This window comes from Cryptomeria japonica, chromosome 3 (genome assembly GCF_030272615.1).
Source record: "Cryptomeria japonica chromosome 3, Sugi_1.0, whole genome shotgun sequence".
Taxonomy (NCBI): Eukaryota; Viridiplantae; Streptophyta; class Pinopsida; order Cupressales; family Cupressaceae; genus Cryptomeria; species Cryptomeria japonica.
In genome coordinates, this window is record NC_081407.1 from 476,492,047 (window position 1) to 476,504,347 (window position 12,301).

The 12,301-nt window shown below is 37.8% G+C and overlaps 1 protein-coding gene across 14 annotated transcripts in view; it reads right to left on the minus strand.

Annotated features, from left to right (window-relative positions):
- Nucleotides 1-12,301, minus strand: part of LOC131029575 (protein DECREASED SIZE EXCLUSION LIMIT 1) — a 279,735-nt gene that overhangs the window by 162,223 nt on the left and 105,211 nt on the right. The gene's annotated exons all lie outside the window — the stretch shown is intronic.

Below are 12,301 nucleotides of genomic sequence, written 5' to 3' on the forward strand. Positions count from 1 at the left end.
TTGACTTTAAATTCATGCTTTTCCCAAAAAATTCTATGTCAACGTGCATATTCTTCTGCTGAAACACATCAATTTTTGTGCCAATTTGGATGTTGTACAACTAAAGTAAGGGTTACAGGGAAAATAACTGATATTGTACATCGGTAGTATTTTTCTGTCTCCCAAATCCAAGCCTTCACCTTTGCAAAATTTAATCTCTTCACATACAAGAGTCTACATAGGGTTCAAGTTTCCCATTCACACAGCACTGAATTTGCTGAACTACAACTTGAACAAATAAATAGCTACAAATCCACCTGCAAATAAAATTAAAGGCAAGGAACCTCACAATAATGACAAACTACAACTAGATTCAATAACTAAGATCGGCTCAAGACTGGGGTTGCTTTGGACTGCACAAAAACAAGAACAATTGAAAGAAAAAAATTGAGTTGTATCCCATGTACAATTTGGATGTTGATTATAATATCTGAGAAATTGTTTTCTGCATATTTGCATCGGTATTTGTAAGGGGTGGTATTGTTTGGGTCAATCAATTAAAGCAATTGTTATTTTTCTGCCAAGTTGAACAAAACATCATATCTTATAATGGCCCTTTTACAAATTTTTATAGTGATTCCAATGTATATACATGATGGCATGTCTATAACAAAGAAAATCATAAACAAATATTATACTAACCATAAATAGTGGCATTGGGTGCTACTGGAAAGTGTGAGAATATACTAGTAGTATTAATAATTGAATCCCCATAAAGCCTTGTTGGCATGAAGTGGTAAATATGGAGAACTACCATAATGAAGGCACAATGTCCATGCCCACCAGGAACTACAAGGAAAACTCCAATTGTGCTAATTTGGTAAAAAAAGTGCATATCATATGTGCCTCAGCTTTCTGACCCAGTTTACGTCTCACAGGCTGACAAGCCAATAAACCTTCTTCTATCAATAAAAAAGGAAAATAATTGAATTCCCATAACAACCAAAATATTTTGAAAAGGGAAGGAACATAAGATGGGAGAAAATTACCTTCTTATGACCTGTTTTTCCAAATATTATTGAAAGGAAAATATTACTCGATTTATATGAAGGCAAAAATGGAAGGAAAATAATAAAATGAATTATACTTTGTTCCCTTCAAATGATTTCCACATTGTTATGAAAGTGCTTCAATGAAAAGTTACTATAAAACAGTGGCTCTTTGCAAATATCCTTCCAAAGTTATATGGAAGAATAAACGAAGGATGTTTGAATAATAAATTTGATAATATCACTGTTAATTGTTAAATTTAATGTTGAGGTCATTATTATTAAACATCTTTTCAAATATAAGTAGAATAAAAGAATCTCATATATGAACAAGCCTATACATTATTGAACCTCTGTTTAAAAGTTGGTACAAATGCCTATATACTACTAGACCAAGATGTTTTGCCTAGCCATCTTTGGTATACTCAATATTTTCAAAGGCTATATTTCGGAAGTGAGACTATTTGTGATGCCTCAATGGAATGTTCTAAACTTTATTCAAGATAACATGATGATGATGTTTCTTATATTATTAATATCTCAGATTCTCAAGGGATGATCAAGAAATATTTATCACTTAGGAAATTGAGTTAATATGGCTATGCACAAGAAATTCAATCCTAAACATAAAAGATATTGTGTTGACAAGCATTGCAACATACACCAGCCTGCATATGGAGACATTTTGTAAAAGCAACCATACAGTTTGGAGAAATTTTGTGGGCAGCTTAGTCTAGGGAGAAAATCAGCATTTATTGTAAATACAAGACCAATCAAGAGTGTTATTGATAATCTAAGTATTTGATTTATGTGAACCATCAATCCTAAGCATCATGACTATTCACAACATAACTCTTGTTACTTATAAATAGATATTCAACTTTGTAATGTCCCCTTCCTGATTTACCCTAGATTTTGCCCACAAGATTAATTATTGAGTTATTGCCTATTTGTATAGTGATCCTAGACCAGATCTGTCACAGGTCTGATCAATCCTAAGCATCATGACTATTCACAACATACCTCTTGTTACTTATAAATAGATATTCAACTTTGTAATGTCCCCTTCTTGATTTACCCCAGATTTTTCCCACTAGATTAATTATTAGAGTTATTGTCTGTTGGTATAGTGGTCCTAGACCTGATCTATCACAGGTCTGATCAATCCTAAGCATCGTGACTATTCACAACATATCTCTTGTTAATTATAAATACATATTCAACTTTGTAATGTCTCTTTCTTGATTTACCCTAGATTTTACCCACAAGATTAATTATTAGAGTTATTGTCTGTTGGTATAGTGGTTCTAGACCTGATCTGTCACAGGTCTGATCCAGTTGGCATTTGCTGCTCACAATGATCTTCCCTTGGTCTGTATTTGTGTTCTTTGTACTGGTCGCTGCAGGTACTGAGTGTTCTTCCCTTCACTTCCTTGGCCCTCTTCTATTGGATCTGCTGTGGATGCATGTGATTGGATGTCTTCACTTCTCCTGATGCCCTCCTTGAATGCTGGTGAAGCCTTTTATATACCTCATCAGGTCTGTAGAGTGGTGTCCCTCCCAATAGGGTTGCGAACACTGGGGAAGAGCATGTCTATTTATCTCCGAATGGCACCTCCTTTGTGTTTAATTCTTTAATGCCATCGGTTAATGATTCATGTTTGTTAATGCCATTGGTTAGCGCTTAATTGGTTTATTTACTCCATTGATAATTGCTTAATCATTTCATTTGATTATGATGGGATGGGGTTTGGGATAGACTAGCCTAGTCTATGCTCTTGGATCCTTTCCTTGGATCACCTGGTGTTATCTTCACACCCTAGGGTCTCTAGGACTTCCCTTGCTTGAGGTATCCCCCGACCTTGCCCAATCCATCCACCAATGAGTTGCAATGCTGCTCCTAAGGTCTCACCTGTTCATGAGACTCAAAACCCCTTACTATGGCTAATAAGGGCTTGGCTTGCTCCACACCTTCCTAGGTCTTAGCAAGGTTATATCAGGTCTAATTCATGGTCTTTCCACCCATTCATGTGCCCCCAAGAGGTTTCAAACTTTCAACCCCTTACTGATTTCACTATTTTGTGTTTTGCCTACAAAATAGGGCTACAAGGATTAGGACCAATTAGGCCTCCTACCCGGTCCTTTAGGTCTCCCTCTCACAAACGATGCACAAACTACCCAAACTCCCAAAATGGACTACCATTCATTTGGCAAGGGCTCAAGGATTTCTCTGGTTTTGGGCCTCCAAGTGGCCGTACAGTGCCTTGGGCGAATTTTGGGGTTTTTAAGGGTTTTTGTGAGGGTTTTAGGGTCTGCCTGGGTCACAGTGAAGGTTTTGTATTTTAGCCACCTTGTCTGGATTGGTGGAGGCTCCTCCTTCACTCCAATGGTGCTTCACACACTCCTCCACACCTCCTCCAAAGGGTGCAGTCTCCTCTGACCAACCTTGCTCTCCAAGACCTCTGCAACTTGACCTTTCCTAGCCGGGCACTGTTCAGTCTCGCCTAGGATTGGGTCTTTTGATAGCCTCCCTGCATTTTCAAGGGCCCTGCTTGCATTGGACTATAATACAAAGTCTGCACTCTCATTCCCCATGGTTTCATGGTGGTTCCACAATGGGGAATGGAGTTATGCATCCATTTACACAAACCAGTCCAAAACTGGACAGTGACAATGCAATTTACAAACTATTTACAAACACACTCAACCGGCAAATAAAAACCTAATCTAATTGCTCACAATGAAAGTATTTATACCATAGAAAACATTTCACACAGCTTTGCACGCAAATCAATCCATTAACTTGCTCGGTAGCTCTTTCAAACTGACTGGTAACCAACAAACAGTCACAGTCAAGCTTTTCTTACTTAGTCGTACAAAGTCTGACATCCAACCCATCCAATTAGGGTTTGCAATTACTTATACCACCTTTGCCTCGGTCGGTGTGCCGAAATTAGGCCTCTCCACGCTCAATAAGGGTCTTTGACCTTTTCGGTGGAAAAGTTGGTTGACAACTTTTAAAAGTTGTCATGCAACTTTTGCATCTTTTGAGCAACTTTGCCATTGTTGCTTTTCATGACTCCTAGGCCTATTTTGGGCTATCCTAAGGACATCAACATGCCAATAAGGCCTAACACACATCCAAGGCACACTCAACCTCTCCTGCACAAGAAATCACAACAAAAACACTAAGGACCTACAACTAGGACCTAGTGAAGAACAAATGAGCTCATAGGCCCTTATTACATGTACAATGGCTTCAAAAGAAGCATAAAACCAACAAAACAAAGAAGGAGGAAGAGCTTGGAAGGGTGCTCCTGCACCAGATTAAGGGGAGATTGCTTGTTCAAAGAGGTGACGGGAGGACGCTCCATATAGCTATCACGATCTACTGTTCGCAATCTCAAGTTTGAGAATTTGTGAAGTCTCACTATCGTGAGACAAATTCTCGTTAGGTTCTTGTTGTGACCTTTTCACACATCGCCCCATTGTAAACGGGGACCCCCTCTTTCCTACTTTCCGCGTATTGTTAGTTTAGGGTTTTGGCAATCTACGGCAATTTTGAGCTTTCAAGAGTCCGAGTCTCATGCCTAATCGCTATTAGGGTTTTGGGTCTTATAGGATCAAGTGTGTAAACTATTAGATGTCTAAGTGATCCTAAATTTTGTCTAAGTGTTGACCTTTTGAGCGTAGACACGTTTCAAACGTTCAGTTTGGTGATATTTTTGTGCCTAGGTCCTTTAGGAGTTGTTATCTTGCTCCTAGGAGGTTATTCAAGTTAGATTTGCACTTTATCCCGATAGAATTCCTTTGGTCTTGCTCAAATTTTGGTAAATTTACCCCAATCTCGATGTGTTTTATTGAAAATTTGAAGTGTCTAGTCGATTTTCAGTGGAATATCATCAAATTCTTGATGAAAATCCATATTTTAAGGGTCTAAACATCAAAACTCCTGATGGGAGGTGCTTTCCCCCCCATATTTATGATGACCCATGATTTTCCCTCACTCAAAATTCTGATGGGATATGAATTTCCCCTGGATTTCCGATGGACCTCATTTTTCCCCATTCAAATTCCTAATAGAGGGCGATTTTCTATCAAGGAGGTAAAATTTTGACTAAGTGTTGGGAAATCCTCCTGATGACCCACGAATTTCCCCTAGGATTGTGGATGACGTTGATGATGATGACATGCAAGTTCCTAATGATGATCGATTTACCACCAGAGCTATTAATGATCAAATTTTGAGGATTTTTGTGCGGATGATGATTCCTGATGATGATTGAATTTCCACTAGTGCAAGTATTGATGATTTTTGGATCCGGATGACTATCCAGATGGGGGTCGATTTTTCCCCAAGGTGATTTTTGAGACTTTAGTGATGAAATTAATTGGATTTTTTACTCCAGACAGGTGGCGATTTCCCCTAGAGACATTTTGGTGCAAATGTGATGAAATTTTTATCCCAATAGAGAGCGATTTTCCCCCAAATGGTTAATTTTGAACATTTTAATATATTTTATTTGGATTTTTAATCCAAACATGGGGCGATTTTCCCCCAAGGGTCAAAATTGATCAAATTTGAAAATTATTAAATAAATGACCCCAAATTTAGTTGTTTTTACATGTGATAATGATTATTTAAAAAATAAAAAACGATTAAATAATAACTTGCAATTAAAATAATTAAAACTAACATTTTCCCAGGCAAGTCGATTTTCCTAGACAAGTTGTAAAAGCAAATGTTTTATCCCACATTGCTTGTGTGGTGAAAACTCAAGGCAAAAACATGTTTAAAAGGAGAAACCAACATTAAAATAATAATATGTTTGCTGATTGTGATTACTAAGTTGCTAAGTTGGGCGAATTTTTCTAGCTGGGCGATTTTGGTGAAGTGTCTTTTTGACACATTTGGGGCTGAAGTTGATGTTTGAAGTTTATATTCTGCCAATCCAGACATAGGCGATTTTATTTGGGGGCCACTGGAGCAAATTTTGGAGAGTATTTTTCAGATTTGGGTGATTTTTGGAGGTGGCGCCATTGTTGAAGAAGGGCGATTTTATTTAGGAGGTCAAATTCCTCCATTTTGGTGCATTTCCTCCATGGTGATTGGCTGCCATTGTTGCCACTTCCTGTTGTGTCCTTCAAACCTGCATAATTCCACTGTTGTTGGAGCTTGTTTGACCTCCATTGTTGGCTGGGAGCACACTTTCAGACTTGACATTTCATTCCCAACTCAAGGAGATTTTGTTGAAGACCATTTTGGAGATAGTTTTTTGAGCATTCCGTAATGTCCCCTTTTCCACTCTAGTTTGTTTTGGGGTCTATTGGCCAATTCTAAGACCCGTTGGTCAGGCAGAGGCATAATTAGAGTTTCTGATTTTCTAGGAGGATGTTTCGGCATTTTTGGTGGCCTGCATGTTGGAGTTTGTCAGTTTGAGTTCTAGATTCCTACTGGGTTTTCGGAAAGCTTCGCAATGATAGTACATGCATAGGAAGCAGTGGAGTTTGGCAAACTTACTATTTTTATTAAGTGGAGAAAAGAGCAGCTTACTTTTCTGGGTTTTTCTGGGTTTTCAGAGAGCCTCGCAATGGTGTGACATGCTGACTAATCTAAAGACTTTTTCAGACTTACTATTTTTAGTAAGTTGTGACTGTTGCTCAATATGTGGTTAAATTGCATTTGGACACACTATTTTTAGCAATGTGCTATTTTTAGTAAGTGACAATTGCTTCCTGGTTTGTGCCCTAACGGAGATTGGAGACACTATTTTTAGTAAGTACTAATTTTAGGGTTTTGGGTTGAGCCAGTGCAACACAGGCTATTTATGGCGGTCCAACTTGGCATGATGATCCAAAGATCCAATTCTATTTTTGGCAGGCAAATTGGATTGAGCTTCTTCAGCTTGATTATATGATCAAATGGACCTAGTCATTTATTAATTAAATGACTTATGTTATTTCTTCTTTTTGGGGGCGTCCATCTGAAAAATATTTTATTAAGATTTTAATCTTTAAAAATGTGTAGACAAGTGCTTATGTTGGGCAATTCTTTATTATGTCGGTGTAAATAATTATTCATCATGGATATTATTACACCTTACTTAAGTTTACTTAGGAAATGCATTTCATAGTAGTTTGGGTATGAGACACTTGGGTGTTTGTGCCACATTGGGATAGTGTGTGTAGGAGAATTTCCACCTTTTATGGTGTTGATCTTGTTACTACTCTATCATATCCACTTATTGTGGAGTGATAATTCCACCTTCGGTGAGTAATCCACCTCATGTGGAATATTATATTGTTTCTCCTACCTACCCACACCTATTTCCTACCTACCCTTGTTTCTTATTGAGCCACATGTCATGTTTGTGTGCTCACATATCCATATAGCCTTGCCTATATAAGCAGGCTCATATTCATTGTATGTAACTTTTGATGATCCAATTGATCAATATTTTCATCTTGATAGAGTACAGTTTATTTCTATCATCTATTTTGTCTCTCTATTGTATTTTTCATTGAGCCCTAGATCTTGGCAAAATCTCACAGAGGAAAAATGTTTTATTAAGTGAAATATTAGCTAAGGCATAATGGATGCGTAAGGGAGAAATAAGTTAACTTTGCAATATATTTCACCTATTCATATTGGACGCCTAAGGAGGAATAAGTCGATTTTATAATATCATGCATTTTATCACCTTTGGCCGCCACATTATGCTTTATTGATATTTTTATAAAGTATATTTGCCTCTTAGTGAAGGTCGATTTGGGGAGAAGGAGAAATGAAATATAAATTTCAAAATAATATGAAGTGAATGTGCATTTGGGTTTGGTGTCCATTTGGAGTGAATGTGAATTTAAATTTGGAGACAGAAAAAGCTATAAATAAGAGTGTTAGGCTCTTGTTATGGTATCCATTTGCTATGATAACGAAGTGCTGTCGAAATACTATCAGACTCTTGCTTCGAGGAATGCATACCTGATAGTGCCTTCAATTTCGTGCTTGAGAGATAGCGCCTAGCTGAACTTGTGACTATTTCTCATCCAGAGGAGCAGATTGAGCTCAACAAAGATGAAGCTTTTTGTGGTGTTTTGATTTTGGAGTGCTATTAGTGTGTTTTTCAGGTTGCTGGTTTGTGTGGCTGTAGCATGTTTTCGTTCGTAGCTCTTTGTTCGTGTGTCAGCTCATTCTGGGTAATGGCTCACTCTTTTCTTATACCCCAGGCGATTATGTTTGTAAGTTGGTAGTGCTTAATGTTGGGTATTTATTTTTATAATGCAAATTGAACTTTTGCCTAGGTCGTACTGTGTTGGGCTGCCTGGGAATGCGTGCATAAATTAATTTAGGGGTTTGGGGTGCATTTTGTTGGCTCTATCCTTATCGCCTACCTTGTATCTTTCATTTGCATCCATTTGGGGGTTATTTTGTTGAGTGTGGGTAGAGTTGTGAGTAAATTTGTGAGTTTTGTAGTTGCTGGTCTGCGTTTTCCCAGCAGGCTATTTGCATATCAGATTCTGAAGTTGTTGGTGTGGAGTGTTTTTTAGGTGATGTTGGTCTATGTTGGTTTGGGAGTGAATATCTTATTAGTTGCTGCTGTTAGAGTTGATATCAGTTCTTGATTTATCATTCGTATTCATCTTGTAATGTTGGTTAGTAGTACTAACAACAATTCTCTTGATCACTCTTAGTCCCACTGCATAAGTGGAAGAGGTTGGCTTTGCTGCCTATCTTTGGACAGTGATATCTATTAATCTAAAATCCATATTGTGCATTGTAAAACCGATTAGTAGCACTAACAGCTATCTATTTGGGATTGTTGCTCAAGACCCACTAAAAAAGTGGAAGAGGCTGGCTTGCCGCCTTTCTTAATTATTGTAACACTGTCCTCCCATTGAATAAGCAGTTGAGTTGATTGCAATTTCATTTTCAGTCCTCCCACTGGATAAGTGGTCGAGTGATTGTTATTATTCTCAGTTTCTTGGAATATTGTGAATTGGCTAGTTGCACCACCAAATTGTTGTATAAGTTCTTCCACCCGCTGGACAAACGGAAGGGGTTGGCTCGCCGCCCAGTATTGTACTTGCATTATAACTTCCAGCAGTTTATTGTGCTAACAATCCCCTTACCACCGTATGCTCTCACCTTCCCATATTGGGCTCTTTGCGATCAGAAAGTGGAAGGGTTACTTTCAGCAGTGTTTGATTATTATTATCTAACCCTAACGAGTGTTTGTGTTAATTGTAATTTGGAAAAATTTGGAAAAAATTTAAGGGGAATATTTCACATTCTCAGACATTATCATCGCTTTTGCAGGTCTGAGACACCATTGTTGCAGGCTGTCCTCAGAATTTTTTTCATTTCCAGCCACTTACCAAGTCGGGCGATTTCACTAGGAAGACATTTTTACATCATTTTGTGGCCATTTTCAGAGTTTGCCACCAATGTTTGAGGTGTTGGTAAGTCTGAAACTTCAATTTTCAGACTTGTCTTCAGACTGCCATCATTTCCAGGTTCTCATATTTGAACATTATGCTGCTATGGTAGTTTTTTGATAACAAATTTGATATTATATCTATCCTTCATTGTAGCCAAGAGTCTTGGCAAGTTCATGCTTAAGTATTGCATTTTGATAAAAGAGTTTAAGCTAGGAGATTCATAGCAGCACTTTGATCATTAGAGTGTTCTTAGTATGCATGCCAAATGTTTGTGAAAATGACAAATGGCTATAGATGCACATTTTACATGTAGAATTCATTTTAATGCATATGAAAAGACCAAAAGTAGTTGCATTTGCTTATAGTACTTTGCTTGGACACTATGGTGTTAATTTGCAAGCACTTAAACATCATTTGAAACCATTTCAAGCAAGCAAAATCAATCTGAAACAAATGACAGCAAATTAGAGGATTCATGACAAGTGTTTGACGATATTCCTCGAGCCTCTAATCAACATTTTGATGTCAGAATTGGCAAAGGGATATTACAGTGGTATCAAAGTGGTCTCCTGCTATCCTGTTGGGTTAAAACAAACACTCAGTGAATCAGCACCTTGCATCATTTGAGTGACCAGCACTCATCAGTTTCAGTTATGGGTTCACTTAGTGTCAAACAAATTGTATCTAGTGATTTGATTTGGTTAGCGAGAACAATATATGAACAAGCTGAAAAACTTGGTGAAATTCCACAGTCCAGGTATGATACATTATGTATTCTTAGAAGGCTGGAAGAAAGTTTGAGTATGGTAGGGCATTCACCTTCAACAGTGCTTCAGATAGCAATGGGTTCTGTAGTGGCAGTGGTAGTGTTAGGTGAGTATAGGTACTTGAGGCATAACAATAGTGAGATCAGGCTTGTTGTTGCCCTATGCTACAGTCAGTTCATGAGGATCATAGTTCCTCTCCTTCCTTATTTTGATAACACCATGAGAGAGGTTTTTCAGTTGATCATTGATTGTATGGCTGGGATTGGAGATATTGGGAGTCCTACCTATGCACGGAAGGTAAAGGTCTTAGAGCTAACGGCTAATTGCACAAGTTAAATCATGTGTTGCCATGCTTGATTATGACCAGCATGATCTTGTGTTGCAGTTATTCAGGCTTTTTGTAGAGTCCACTAGTTCAGGGAATGACAAGTGTATACAGGACTACATGAGAGATATCATGATCTCCATCGTGGATAACATTGATAGCATATCTCAGCCCATTATGACACTTCTTCTAGCAGTACACGGGCGTCAGAAATCAACTTCTCCAACTGCTTACGCTTTGGTGTGTAGTGTTTTTGAACAATGTGAAGACAAGCTGAAACCTTATTTGATTGAGGAGGAGCAAGTACACGAAAAGGAGGTGATGTGATGAAACCTTGCTGGTTCAATCCTTCAACCTGCTGTAATTTGTAGATCTTCTTTGTAATTTTTAATTATTACGATGGTCTTTCAGAAATTGACAGAAGTTGCAGAAGAGGGTTTCTTTAATTTGCAACACATATTGAATAATACATGAATTTAATCAACTGAAACAATGAATTGGAGAATTTAGAAGCATACCCGTAGGTCCTTAGCCAATTTATTGAAAAGAAAGAATAAATCAGCAACTTACAAAGTTCTGATTTTTATTCTGGAACAATTCAGATCTTCTCTTATTTAGATACTAGGACACCCAAACAGTGAAAGATAGTGCCAATAAATGAGCAAGTTGTGTGTTTGGGAAAAGAAGCCTCTAAACTATAGAAGAATCAACAACAAAACAGTAAATAGGAAAACCCTACAAAAAATCTGCCTTGTAAGAAGCCAAATATGCCCCAATTCAATTCAATTTGACTTCTGAATAAAACCAACCAAGCTGCAACAATTCGATTGATCTATCACAATCTCAAAGCTACTGAATTCTGAAGAATGCATGCTCTCCAAAACTGGTCCAAACCCTAGCCGCCATAGCCAAGTGCTCAGGAGAAAATGTCAAATGCTCAATATCAAGAATGAGGTTTAATTTCCATCTTGGCTGCCTAAATACCCAAAAGGTTAGATTTTTTGCAATTAGGGATTTAAAAATAATAACTTTCTTTTAGGGTTCCCAACTTAACCCTAAAAGCCACGCCTAGCTAAGGAGATAATAAATCTTCACTTAAATAAATTTAAGTGATGCACTTTATGATTTTATATTAATATTTCAATAAAAAAAATTATTGCCTATGGAACCACTAAAAAATTCATCTCACACATTATTGCTCGAAAACTGAATCTGTCAGAAGCTAGGGTCACAGTTCGCCATGCCAATGAAAATAGGACCATGTCTATTTTTAGCATTTTTTCCCTAAAAAATAGGAAATCCTCATAAAGTGTCAAAAATTGATGAAACGAAGACCAGAATTGAACTAGAACAAATAGACAGACCACTCCTCAAAATACTGCATTGCTGACCCCTTTATCCATACTCTGTTAGCCTACAAGGGTCCAAAAATAAGCTAACTCCTCAATCCCAAGTCCCTGACTAGGATGGGGACATTACAGTCCGCCCTCCCAAAATTTGCTTGTCCTCAAGCAAACTCAATGCTGGATGCTGTAAAATGCTATCACACTCCCAAATAGCATCCTCTATCGGCAGATCCTTCCATTTAATCAAAAATTCCCTGATGACACTTCTCCGCAAATAATGCTCTCTGAACTCCAGAATGGCCTCAGGTACTAGCACTAACTTCCCCTCATCATCTAAGGGTGGTAGAACTGCAGAAGGAACTATCTATTGTCCCAATGCCTTCTTAAGGCGTGACA